Raw genomic sequence first — 13,831 nt, forward strand, 5'->3', positions numbered from 1 at the left:
CTGCTCTGTATAAGAGGGGCCAGCAGGGCCTCTAAGGCTGCTTCCGAAATGAGCAGGTGCAAAGTACTGGGGGCTTCATACTGTGCCCTCCTACCCCTGCCCACCAGCCACAGCAGCATTCTTTTTTTTTATTGAAATATAATTGACTTACAATGTATTCGTTTCAGGTGTACAACCTAATGATTCTATATTTTTATACATTATGAAATGATCACAATAAGTCCAATTACCATCTGTCAGCATCAGAGTAGCAGTCTTCAATAAATTGGACAGCCTCAAGATTTCATCTGGAGAAAGAGTTCCACAGCCAAAAGGAAAAAAAAGTAAAATTTCAAAACTATCAATGAGAGAAGGTATTAAGGAGGGAAGGCAAAGTGATTAAGACCCTGGGCATCAGCCTTGTAGGAACCATCTCTTCTTATTCTGATGCTTTGACATCTTGGGGCCTATGCTGACCCTGAAGAGACTGTGCTTCTCAGGAGTAGCCAATTCCAACAGATAGTCAAGGGTTCTCCAGTGAGTACACCTTCTATGTGCAAACTAGTCAATTCAGAGCCCATACACCAACCATCCTCTTTATCAAGACCTTACAAACTCTCACACTCTAGGTGACTATTTCCCTGTCCTAATCATCCCAGAGCCAGGTATCAGACAACTAGGGGTGTCCCTATGCCCCAGAGCCCACTGAAATTATTCAAACTAGTCAGTCCTATGCATGTATATTTGTCTCACCTGTGTTTCCTGCAGAAACCACAATAAAGGCTCTTGTCCATGTTCCCTCCCCCATCCTGCCTCCTGACTGACTGACCCTGGTGCTGCCTGGCGTGACCCTGCGTGGTGTGGCCCCTCCTCTTGGGAACTGTGAGTAACATACTATCTTTTCTTTCTTTTTTTTTAATTGAGGTTTAACTGACAGATAACATTATATTAGTTTCAGGTGTACAACATAATGGTTCAATACTTGTATACAGTCTGCCCTCTGTATCCAAGGGTTCAGCAACCATGGATTCAACCAACCATGGATCAAAAATATTCACACACACAAAAAGTTCCAGAAAGGTCCAAAGAACAGGACTTGAATTTGCTGCACCAGCAATTATTTACATTGCATTTACATTGTATTTACGACTATTTACATGACATTTACATTGTATTAGGTATTATAAGTAATCTACAGATGATTTAAAGTATACGGGAGGGGCTTCCCTGGTGGTCCAGTGGTTAAGAATCCGCCTGCCAATGCAGGGGACACAGGTTCGAGCCTCAGTCCCGGAAGATCCCACATGCCGAGGAGCAACTAAGCCCGTGCACAACTCCTGAGCCTGTGCTCTAGAGCCCGCGAGCCACAACTACTGAGCCACGTGCCACAACTACTGAAGCCTGCCTGCCTAGAGCCCACGCTCGGCAACAAGAGAAGCCACTGCAATGAGAAGTCTGTGCATGGCAATGGAGAGTAGCCCCCGCTCACCACAGCTAGAGAAAGCCCGCGCACAGCAACGAAAACGCAACACAGGCAAATAAATAAATAAATATTTTAAATAGATGAACAAATAATAAAGTATACAGGAGGATATGTGTAGGTTATATGCAAATGCTATGCCATTTTATATAAAGGACTTGAGCATCCGTGGATTTAGGTATCCTCAGGGGTCCTGGAACCAATCCCCAGGAAATATTGAGGGATGACTGTGTATGCAAAATGATCACCACAGTTAAGTCTGGTTAACATCTGTCACCATACATAGTTACCAAAAAAAAATGTTTTTCTCGTGATGAGGACTATTAAGGTCTACTCCCTTAGCAACTTTTTTTTTTTTTTGGCCGTGCCGCGCAGCTTGTGAGATCTTAATTCCCTGACCAGGGATCAAACCCGAACCCCCAGCAATGGAATCGTGGAGTCCTAACCACTGGACCGCCGGGGAATTCCCTCTTAGCAACTTTTAAGTATGCAATGCAGTATTATGAAGAATAGTCACCGTGCTGTACATGTACTATCTTTTCAATGACAATCGTCTCCTGATCTGCTGGCCTCATCATACCTAAATAAAGTCTACATTTTAAAGCAGGCCTCATTCTGCTCTAAGCTTGCCTTGGCTCCCTATGACCTCAGGCAAACTCCTTCACCTCCATGCTTCACTTTCCTCATCCATAAACCCGGCTTACCCAGTTACCCACTGTACCTGCCTCAGGGCCCTCATATATAATTGTGTTGTATATATAATTGGCTGTGGTTCGCACAAGGGGGCCATGCTGAAGACCCAAGTGGACACTTCCATCTAGACCCTGCTCTGCTTGCCGATCTATGGATCTGCCAGGAAGAATAAGCATCTACACCTAATTTGTAAAAAGGCCCAAATGGGTCAGCAGTGGTCCTTCTCCACCTTGCAGGGCTGCCATCAGTGCTGAAAGAGGTAAGAGCTGTGAAGCACCTAGCACCTAGTACAGCACCTAGCACTCCAAAAATGGTGTCATTGTGGTCTCTGGAAGGCAGGAGGGGGCTCCTAGGTACTGTGACAACATCAAGGAAGGCGTCCATTCTTTTTTCTTTTAGGGGTGGAGGGCTGTAGGTGTACCTCAAGTTGACTTTATTTAAGTCTCAGAGGAAGATGATCTGAGTTGACACCCAGGCTATGAATTAACAGATATTTGTATGATCACATTCATAGCAGCTTTATTCACAATAGCCAAAAGGTGGAAGGGACCCAAGTGCCCAGTGATGGATGAATGGATAAAGGTGTGGTGTATCTATACAGTGGAATACTGCTCATCCATAAAAAGAATGAAATCTTGCCATTTGCAACAACATAGATGGACCCAGAGGGTATTATGCTAAGTGAAATAATTCAAAGAAAGACAAATACTGTATGATTTCACTTACATGTGGCATCAAAAAAAACAGGGACTTCCTTGGTGGTCCAGTGGTTAAGACTTGGTTCTCCCAATGCAGGGGGCCCGAGTTTGATCCCTGGTCAGGGAACTAGTTCCCGAATGCCGCAACTAAAGATCCGGCATGCTGCAACGAAGATCCCACGTGCTGCAACTAAGACCAGGTGCAGCGAAATAAATAAATAAATATTTAAAAAAATAAAAACAGAAACAAACGAACAAATGTAACAAAACAGAAATGGAGTCATAGATACAGAAAACGAATAGGTGGTTGCCAGAGGAGAGGGGGGTTGGGGGAGGAGAGAAAAAGGTGAGGGAAATGAAGAGGTACAAATTTCCAGTTACAAAATAAATGAGTCATGGGTATGAAGTGCACAGTGTAGGGAATACAGTCAATAACAATGTTATAACTTTGTATAGTGACAGAGGACAACTGGGCATCATGGTGATCATTTTGAAATGCATGGAAATATGGAATCACTATGTTGTATACCAAGAACTAACATAGTGTTGTAGGTCAATTATGCTTCAAAAACAAACAAACAGGGCTTCCCTGGTGGCGCAGTGGTTGAGAGTCCGACTGCTGATGCAGGGGACGCGGGTTCGTGCCCCAGTCCGGGAAGATCCCACCTGCCGCGGAGCGGCTGGGCCAGTGAGCCATGGCCGCTGAGCCTGCGCGTCCGGAGCCTGTGCTCTGCAACGGGAGAGGCCACAACAGTGAGAGGCCCGCTTACTGCAAAAAACAAACAAACAAACAAACTCATAGAGAAAGAGATCAGACTTGTGGTTTTCAGAGGCAGAGCGTGGGGGAAAGAGAATTGGATGAAGGTGGTCAAAAGTTACAAACTTCCAGTTATAAGATAAATAAGTACTAGGGATGTCATGTACAACATGATAAAGATAATTAACACTGCTGTATGTTACATATGAAAGTTGTTAAGAGTAAATCCTGAGTTCTCATCACAAGGAAAATAATTTTTATTTCTTTAATTTTGTGTCTATATGAGATGATGGACGTTTACTAAACTTACAGAGGGAATCATTTCATCATGTGTGAATCATTTCATCAAGTCAAATCATTATTCTGTACACCTTAAACTTATACAGTGTTGTGTGTCCATTAAATCAATAAAACTGGAGAAAAAAAAGAGAAAGGAAATTCTGACATATGCCTCAACAGGGATGAACATTGAGAACATTATGCTAAGTGAAATAAGCCAGTCGCAATAAGACAAATACTGTATGATTTCTGCTTACAGGATGTACCTAGAGCAGTCAAATTCATAGAGACAGAAAGTACAATTACGGTAGTCAGGGCTTGAGGGGAGTGGGGAATGAGGAATTATTGTCTAATGGATGCAGAGTTTCAGTTTTGCAAGATGAAAGGGTTCTGGAGATCGGCCGCACAACAACGTCAGTGTATGGAATGCCCCTGAACTGTACCCTTAAAGATGGCTAAAATGGTAAATTTATGTTATGTATATTTTATCACAATTTTTTTAAAGGCACAGCCAAGTCGTACTTCCCAACAAATCCATGCACGTGGTAGTGATTACTATTCCCCATCTTGTCCTATAGCAAAACTGCTCAAGGCAGTGGGAAGTGATCTTTAAAGTGTTTCTCCACTGGTGAGGTCACGACCCTTGTTTCGACTCCCTTGGGATGGTGGGCTAGCACTGTCTGTGACGTGGGTGGGACACTTTGCTCCCCTGCCCACAGCCGCTATAACACTTTTATTTTTGTTTTTCTGTTTTGTTTTGGGTTTTTTTTTTAAGATTTAGTTTTGTTTATTTTGGGCTGTATTGGGTCTTCGTTGCTGCACGTGGGCTTTCTCTAGTTGCGGCAAGCAGGGGCTACTCCATATTGCAGTGCACGGTCTTCCCATTGCGGTGGCTTCTCTTGTCTCGGAGCACAGGCTCTATTGTGACGCCTGGGCTTAGTTGCTCCGCAGCATGTGGGATCTTCCCGGACCAGGGATCAAACCCATGTCCCCTGCATTGGCAGGTGGATTCTTATCCACTGCACCACCAGGGAAGTCCCTATTACACTTTAATTACACACACACACACACACACACACACACCCTTGTATGTAGGTGCATTTGCTAATAGGACAGGAGAAAACATCTATTTTAATTCGGAGTTCTTTGTCTTCTCCTGAGGCTCAACGTCTTGTTGACCATTTGTTTTCACTTTTCACAAGTTGCCTGTTCTTAACACATGAGATTAACCAGGAGAGCAGGTGGGACCACTTTCTTTCCTAGTCCCATTGGCGTTTCAAACTTCATTGCCCTTGTTTTGATAACTTGCTTTGCCTTAAACCTGAATAAATCAGGTTTATTCATCAGAGTTCCTGGTAACAAGAAATAGAAACCAAATCCTGCTAATGACGTGGAAAAGTTTTGTTTTGTTTTGTTTTTGGAAACATATCAGGCAGCTCACAGAATCATCACGAAGGCTGGAAACCCACAATGAGAAAATTGTGGCAAAGCCCAAGGGCGAATGGCAGCAGAGAGCCAGTTGGGTCTGATTAGGATCCGAGGCACTGTGCCAGTGGGTCTGGTGCTTCCTTAGTCCCTGCTGCCAAAATAAGGAGGGCATGCAGGAGCATGCAGTTGGTCATGACAGCCACCAGGGACCAGGGGACAGGGATAGTGAGGGTCTGTAAGTCCTGCCCTCAGGAATGAGAGGCAAGGAGAAGCCTTCACTCAATGGAGGAAGGGGGGATTTAGATGCCGGGCTGTCCAAAAGGTGATGCCCACCAAGTACTTAACAGGGTACAAAGCATCTTCATGTCCATAAAAATCATGGTCAGTGGTCACCATTTTCTTGAGCTTTGCTATGTAGGGAGCACCCTGCTGAACCTGTAAATGCTATGTCTGTTAACTCTTGCAATGGTCGTCTGAGGTTGGTATCACTCTCGCTGTTTCATAAATGAAAAAAACAAGTTCTAGGAAAAAACAAAAACAGAAAAAAGAGAAAATGGAGTGGAGGAAATGATCAAATAAATACTTGAAGAAACTTTTCCAAAACTGAGGGACATGCACTTCCAAATTAAAAGGGCCCATTGAGCACCTGACATAATGGATGAAAATAAACGACCCATTTCAAGACAAATCGTTATAATTCAGAACAGGGAAGACAAAGAGATCTCACCAAAGGGAGAGGGATTAGGTCAGGAATTAAAGTGGCTTGAATGTCTCAACAGAAGCAGTGGAAGTAACACACTTAAGCAATGCTTTCAAAATTCTGCAGGAATATTACCCACAACTTGGGACTTCCCTGGCGATCCATTGGTTGAAACTCTGCGCTTCTACTGCAGGGAGCCCAGGTTTGATCCCTGGTCGGGGAACTAGGATCCCACGTGCTGAGTGGCAAGGCCAAAAGAAAAAAAAAAAAGAAAGAAAATTACCCACAACTTAAAATTTTATATCCAACCAAACTATCAATCAAGTTTGAAAGTTAAAAAAAAAAAAAGTTTATGTCACTTAAATGATCTTTGATCAAAAAAAGTTTTTTCATGTACTTTAGAGGCTACTGGAGGATGTGTTTCACCAAAATAAGTTTGTAAACCAAACAAAAGGCTGAAAACAGGAAAGAGGAATCTGACTCAGGAGAGCGGTGTAGAGGATCCCCCAGGATGTTGGCGAAGGGAGATTGCCAGATTAAAAACAATACAACAGGCCTAGAGGGCACCCAGCCTAAATCCAACTAGGTCAGGAAGCTCCAGGAGAGATTGCTTCAAGAAAATGAAATTGGAAGAACATCATCTAAAGGTATTGAGGGGAGATTTCAACAACTGGAAGAGTTTGGCACTGAGTACAAAGAATACTAAGTGAGTTGGGGTGAGGGGGCATGGTTATTAACTCCAGGGAAAATAAAAACCTATGCATGAAAAGAAGAAATCATAGTACATCCCGTAGCTTATAGTGTAAACACATGGGAATAGTGTTTACCTGGAGGTAATAATGTAAACACTGACTGCTGCTCTAACCAAATTATTATATCGTTATATTGGGAGGATGAGGGCCAGGAGGGTGAGTGGGTTGTTGGAGTGGGGAAGACGATAATAAATAGTCCCTGAAACTGAAAAATCGTGAAGTAGTAATAAAACAATATTATCTAGGAAATTATGGCAGATGCCCAAAGAATGAGCCATAAAAATTGAAGGGGGAGGGCTTCCCTGGTGGCGCAGTGGTTGAGAGTCCGCCTGCCGATGCAGGGGACACGGGTTCGTGCCCCGGTCCGGGAAGATCCCACATGCCGCGGAGCGGCTGGGCCCTTGAGCCATGGCCGCTGAGCCTGCGCGTCCGGAGGCTGTGCTCCACAACGGGAGAGGCCACAACAGTGAGAGGCCCGCGTACCGCGAAAAAAAAAATGAAATAAAATTGAAAGGGGAGAGCTCTGATGAGGGAGAGTTTTTCATAAATTTTGCACCACTATTTGACTCTTTGAGCTATGTGAATGAATAACTTTAATAAAAATTAAAACTGTGCCCTGATTTCTATCTTAGGATGTACAAGCTGAGGCAGGCAGACACAGGAAGCAATGGTAAAGAGATACAGACGAAGAATCCGGGATCCTAAAAGAAAACTTTAGCTGTAGACAGGGAAGGAAAGAGTACATACAGGTAAAAGGAACAGCAGTACTTCCAGAAACAAGCAGGCTCTGGCTAATATTGTGACCTCTGCAGACTCATCCAGCGAACTGGCACACAGAAGATGACCTTTGAACTTGACCTTCCAGGAGGCAGCCATGTTCTCCAGGGCAGGTAGCACGGGATGGAGGTCCCTGGAACGCAAAGCAGCCATGTCCCCACCCTTTCCTCTGCTCCTCTTCATCCTCTCCTCCTTCCTCCACCAGCCCCTGCTCAGGCCCCTCAGGAATCCTGCCTGGAGGTGAGAACTTTGTGCTCAGACTTGCAGAGATCAAACTGGCTGAAGGGATTAGGGTGCTCCTCAGAGCCAGCAGACAAACCTGGCTTTGCTTTTGCGCCCCACTCCCGCCCCCCACATCCTCTGTCCCCAGTCATGGTCATGTTTGCAGTATCTAGGCAGACAGCTCAGCTGACCCACCTGTGCAGCTTCCCCAGACATTCCTCACCCAGACAGTGGTGCCAGAAGTGAACCTGCAGAGAAAGGGAAGGTATTAGGGGAGAATTAAGGTGAGGAAGTGACTCAGTCCAGCATAAGCCTGCAGGCATCCGGAGAGCTCTCACAAGGCAGTGTGGCCGCTTGCTTCAGCCTTCAAGTCGGCCTGGGAGTGTTGCTGAAATGTGACTCTCCCTGCCCCACTGAGCACTGAGGGTGGGAGGGGAAAGTTGGCTGGGCTCCTGTTCCCTTCCTCCACCCCCAGAGCAGGGGAGGGGGTGGGGTGGGGATGGGCTTGGGGGTCCTTGGATTTTGCATGCTGCATGCCCGCGAGTTTCTTTCTCCTGGACTTGTTTGCTTTATGCAGAGTGGAGCCAGGTTGGAGAGGTGACCCTACGGAGGGGCTGCACCTCCCCCACCCTCAAGGAGCTGCCCACCAAGGGGACCAAGGGTGGGCCTTTGGGGCTTGGTAGGCAGGAACCATCTCCTTGGGGCTCAGAGGAGAGCCCCAGGGAGTGTTCTGTAGAGAGTGCACGTGTCTTGAAGTCAATTCAAATTCAGGTTCCTGACCTTCGTCGAGACACTGGTATACTAGAGACTGTTTCTCCATCAAACAAACCCTGGTAGCCAAGACGACCCCATTAGTTTGTGGTGAAGTCACTCATTCATTCACTCCACAAACACTCTGATATGCCAGAATCTGTGCTCATTTAGCAAGAATTTAAAAAATAAACCACCTCACACCTATTAGAATGGCTCCCGTTTAAAAGAAATGTCAATTGACCCTTGAACAACGTGGGTTTGAACCGTGCGGGACCACTTATATGCAAAAATTTTCAATGTTAAATACTACAGTTACTACACGGTCCATGGTTGGTTGAATCCGAGGATGCAGAGGAACCTGGGGTATGGAGGGCTGACTATAAATTACACAAGGATTAACCCTGTGTTGTTCAAGAGTCATTCTACTTCAATTAAAAATTATAAAAAGAAAAACCCAGAAAATAGCACGTGTTGGCAAGGATGTGGAAATGTGGGAACCCTCGTTCACTGTTGGTGGGGATGGAAAATGATGCAGCCACTGTGGAAAACAGTATCAGCGTTCCTCAAAATATTACACAGAGAATTACCCTATGATCCAGCAATTCTGCTTCTGGGTATATGCCCAAAAGAATTGAAAGCAGGTTCTCAAAGAGATATTTGTACCCCCATGTTCAAAGCAACATTATTCACAATAACCAAGAGGTGGAAACAACCCAAGTGTCCATCAACAGATGACTGGATAAACAAAAGTGGTAAATACATACAGCAGAATATTATCCAGCTGTATAAAGAAGGCAATCCTGTCACATGCTACACCATGGATGAACCATGAGGACATTACACTGAGTGAAATAAGCCAATTACAAAGGGACAAATATGGTATGATTCCACTTACATGATGTAGTGTACCTGGAGTAGTCAAATTCACAGAGACAGAATGTAGAATGGTGGTTGCCAGGGGCTGAGGGAAGAGGGGATTGGGAAGCTGTTCCTTAATGGGTGCAGTTTCAGTTTTGCAAGATGAAAAGAGTTCTGGAGATTGATAGCACACCAATGTGAATATACTTAACACTACGGAACTGTATACTCAATAATGATTAAGATGATAATTTTTGTTATGAACGTTTTAAGCACAATGAAAATGATAATAATTTTAATTTTTTATTTTAGAAAAGAGACACAATTCCTCCACTAACATACTCAGATCTAGCTGGGTAGAGGGACAGGAGCACAGGCACACAACATAACACCTGGCACGTAACAGGCGCCCAGAGACAATGGTTGAATACTTGGTAGAAAGTGCTGTAAACAGGAATGAACGTATTATAGGGAAGCACACAGGAAGCAGCATCTCATTTTGCTTGGGGTGGGGAGGGGTGGGTTACGGAGGAAAGGACATTTGAGCTGCATTCTCAAATACTGGGTTTGACCAGACCAGAGAATTCTGGTTATCACATCAGTTTCAGGACTTCGGGGAAATTCCCTTTGAGCCTCAGTTTCCTCATGTGTAAAAAGGCAAAAATACCAACACTGTAAGGGTGCAGTGAGGATTAAATGAGAGAATGTATGTCAATAGACTAATGGTAACTGGCACATAATGTACACTCATTTAATGGTAACCTCTAGTATCACTGTTTTTATTGTTCTTATCATCATTATTGCCATTATTATATTTTGGCCATGTTGGACAATGGTTGTAAGTTAACGCTAAAAAGGTAGGTCCGGGTCAGATTATGAAGAGCCAAATAATCTGACGATTATTTGGGACGAGCCAAAAGTTTGGTCATATTTTTCTATCCATTAGAAGCCTTGGAAGGCTTTCGAGGCAGAGACTTTCTGGGATGTTAAAAATGGATTTGCTTGCGGTTAAGTTTACATATTTACCTTATTTACCTAGGCTGGAGGTGTGGGCTTCTAGGCCATCCCATCTGGGTTTCAATGCACTGTTTACGTGTCAAGGGGCTTTAAGTACCAGTTAATTAGGAGACGTCTGGGAGAAAAGCTCTAGCCTTAAAAAATCAGGAGGAGAGGACCCAGAGAGGAGAATGGCAAAATTATAACTAGAGAAAAAAAGTACTTTGAAACTAACCATGTGGGCATTACAGATAAGTGAACAGATAGTATAACTTGCAGTGTTTAAGAAAGTGGCCTTGTTAAATATGTATTTTACTCTCCAATATTTTGTGTTGGTGGTTATGTCCGTGTGTGTATGTTTGTGTGGTGAGGGAATTAGGCAGATCTGCTTAGAAGTGCTCTTCTGAGCAAGGCCAGTCTATGGCAGAGATTGTTCATTGTCCTACAAATCCATTCTCTCTTCGTCCTTAATGATGGAACCCACAGTTTCAGCTGGGCATATGGGCACCAAGAATAAAGACTATATATTTCCTAGTATCACTTGCAGTTAATTGTGTCCATGAGATTAAGTCTGGCCATTGGGAAATAAGAGGAAGTGGCTTGTGTGAATTTCTGAAAGTGTATTCAAAGAAAAGGGGTGAAACTTTCCTTTTCTTTCCTCCTTTTTGTTGGCTAGAATCTAGATGTAATGGCTGGAACTCAAGCAGCCGTCTGGGAGTTTAAGCAGCTCAAGCCCTGTGCAGAGGAGAGTGAGACAATGGAAGGAACGTATACCGTGGAGCACTACACCAGCCTGGTTAGTTGACTAGGGGTCTTCATTTACGTGGGAGAGGAATGCACGTCTATCCTGTTTAACCCACTGTTATTTTGGGGTTTCTGTCACTCACAGCAAAGCATAATCGTAAGTGTCATAGTAGCCAATAAACCTTGGGTTTATTCCCTTCAGTGGCCTCTGAACCATTTTTTGCCTTCAGCCTTCCCCAAACTCTCAGCCTGATGAAGCCAGGAAAGTTCAACTGGTGTTACAGGTCTGTTTTAAAGAGACTACCCTGGGCTTCGCTGGTGGCGCAGTGGTTGAGAGTCCGCCTGCCGATGCAGGGGACACGGGTTCGTGCCCGGGTCTGGGAAGATCCCACATGCCGCGGAGGGACTAGGCCCGTGAGCCATGGCTACGGAGCCTGTGCTCCGCAACGGGAGAGGCCACAACAGTGAGAGGCCCGCGTACCGCAAAAAAATAAAAACATAATAAAGAGGCTACCCTGACCCACTGAGTGGAATGAGCTCCACATGGGAATGCCTACACTTAGGTGCAACCATTTCAGAAAACAGGTATCACCTGGTAACGTTAAAAATCGCATACCCCCATGACTCAAGCAATTCCTCTTAAATATATTAAAGAGATTTGCGTACGCATGCCATAGTACTGTAGGAGGTACATACAGCAAAGACTGGACACAATCCTACTGACCATCAACACAAGAATAGCCAAGTAAATGGGGATGGGGGTGGTGTTTCTACATTTTTTTTTTTTTTTTTCCAGTACGCGGGCCTCTCACTGTGTGGCCTCTCCCGTTGCAGAGCACAGGCTCCGGACGCGCAGGCTCAGCGGCCATGGCTCAAGGGCCCAGCCGCTCCACGGCGTGTGGGATCTTCCCGTACCGGGGCACAAACCCGTGTCCCCTGCATCGGCAGGCGGACTCTCAACCACTGCGCCACCAGGGAAGCCCCTGGTGGGGGTGGTGTTTATACAATAGAATGGACTACATAGCAGTGAGGAGGAATGAACTACCACCGCAAGCAACAGCACAGGCAAAACTCCAAAAAATCATGTTGCGCAAAAGGAGCACGCCACAGAAGAAAATGTGCAGGTGTAGAAAACTCAAAACCAGGTAACTCTAGACTATGTGTTGTCCAGTGGTATATGCATTCGTGGCTCAACTATAAAGAAAAGCAAGAAACTGGTTCACACCAGATTCAGGACAGAGGTTGGAGGAGGGGAAGAGGCGGTGCGGGGGGTGATGGTGGGGAACACAGGAGGCCCCTGGGGTTCTGGCAAGGTTCTATTTCATAATTACCCTGGGGAGCTGGAGAGTGGGTGACGATGCGGGTGTTTGCTTTGGAATTATTAAAATTGTACACAATGCGTGTTCTGCTGTCTTCTGAATGCGGGAGAGACAGGAAGGGAGGAAGAGTTAAGGCTCTGTTTTGACAGTGCAGGGGAGAGAGGATGAATGCCTTTCCCCCTCTTCCTTCCCCGTCAGCAATAATGACTCATTCCACCACCATTTAGTACTTACTCCATTCTGCCTGAATTACTGTTAGCTGTTAACACGTCTGTCTCCCTCTGTCATTAATTTATTCATTCAGTTGACAATTACTGAAAGTCTCCAAAGTGTCAGCAGGAGGGAGGGGTGACAGGAGGGAGTTAACCAATAAAAATGAGCAAACCCGGCTTCTTTCCTCCCCGCAGCTTGGAGACTTTTCAGGGAGACACACAAACCTCCAACAGCGTGGCCTCATCTGGTCCTGTGCCCTCGGGTCTGGGTTCTGATAGAAGTGGCAGTACTGGAGCTGAGGGGGGTGACTATCTGAGGGCCAGAGGGGCCTGCCTGCAGCTCTGCAGGCTCTCTGCCCGCCCAGCACAGCAGCGAGGTGCTCAGGGAGTGTCGGCTGGGGCCGGCATGCTAGTCAGCGGGTAACACAAGTGGCGACGGCTACCCCTAGGAAGGGACTTCAGAGAGTCCCGGGTCTGGGTTCACCGTTTCCCAGACAACAGATGAGATTCACCTGGGGTGGGGTTAAAAATTCAGCACCTCTGCCCTGGAGGGCCTGGCCTTGCAGGTTCTGGGTGGGGTCCCAGGAAACTGGATGTCAAACTCACTTCTCTGGTGTCACATGTACTGGCTAGTGAAATGTACATTCTTCTCTCTTTTGAATGTAAGATGTGTTTCCCCATTTGGGAGGCCCTGAAAGTGATTGGTGGGGTGATTAGCAGGGCAGCCTGGTCATTCCCAGAAAAGTGCAAGACCTGAGGTGGACAGGGTCTTCATTTCTGTCCTCCTGGTATTTCTCTTGGGTTAACAAATGTTTATGGAGCCAAAAGTAATAAATGAGAGAGAACCCAGCATTTCTCTGAAATGTAAATGAATCTTGCTCCCAACTTTGGAACACCCCAAAGATTCTTCTATGAGCATCTGTGTCCATCTGAAAACATTCAGAGGCAGTACAGCAAGGTGGTGCAGAGTTTACCTCCAGACCTGGGCCCTCATTGCTGCTCTCCTACTTGGTACTCGTGCGACCTCGGGCACATCATTTGACTGCTCCGTGACTCAGTTTCCCCATTTGTGGTACCTACTTCAGAGGGTTGTTCTGAGGATTAATACAGTCCACACAGAATGGTAACTATTACTATTGTGTTTTTCTGGCTTTTGTCTTGCGGTGAGAAGGTGGGGCTAGCCT

At 45.5% G+C, this 13,831-nt stretch overlaps 1 long non-coding RNA gene across 1 annotated transcript; it reads left to right on the plus strand.

Moving 5' to 3' along the window:
• Nucleotides 1-377: 377 nt before the first annotated feature.
• On the plus strand, nt 378-11,998 carry LOC113632551 (uncharacterized). Its single transcript, XR_003437862.1, has 3 exons — nt 378-861; nt 11,049-11,168; nt 11,951-11,998. It is a non-coding gene; the product is annotated as an uncharacterized LOC113632551 (long non-coding RNA).
• The last annotated feature ends 1,833 nt before the right edge of the window (nt 11,999-13,831 follow it).

The sequence above is a fragment of the Aethalodelphis obliquidens genome, unplaced genomic scaffold (genome assembly GCF_003676395.1).
Source record: "Aethalodelphis obliquidens isolate GAN/ISIS:26980383/991018 unplaced genomic scaffold, ASM367639v1 scaffold37, whole genome shotgun sequence".
Lineage (NCBI taxonomy): Eukaryota > Metazoa > Chordata > Mammalia > Artiodactyla > Delphinidae > Aethalodelphis > Aethalodelphis obliquidens.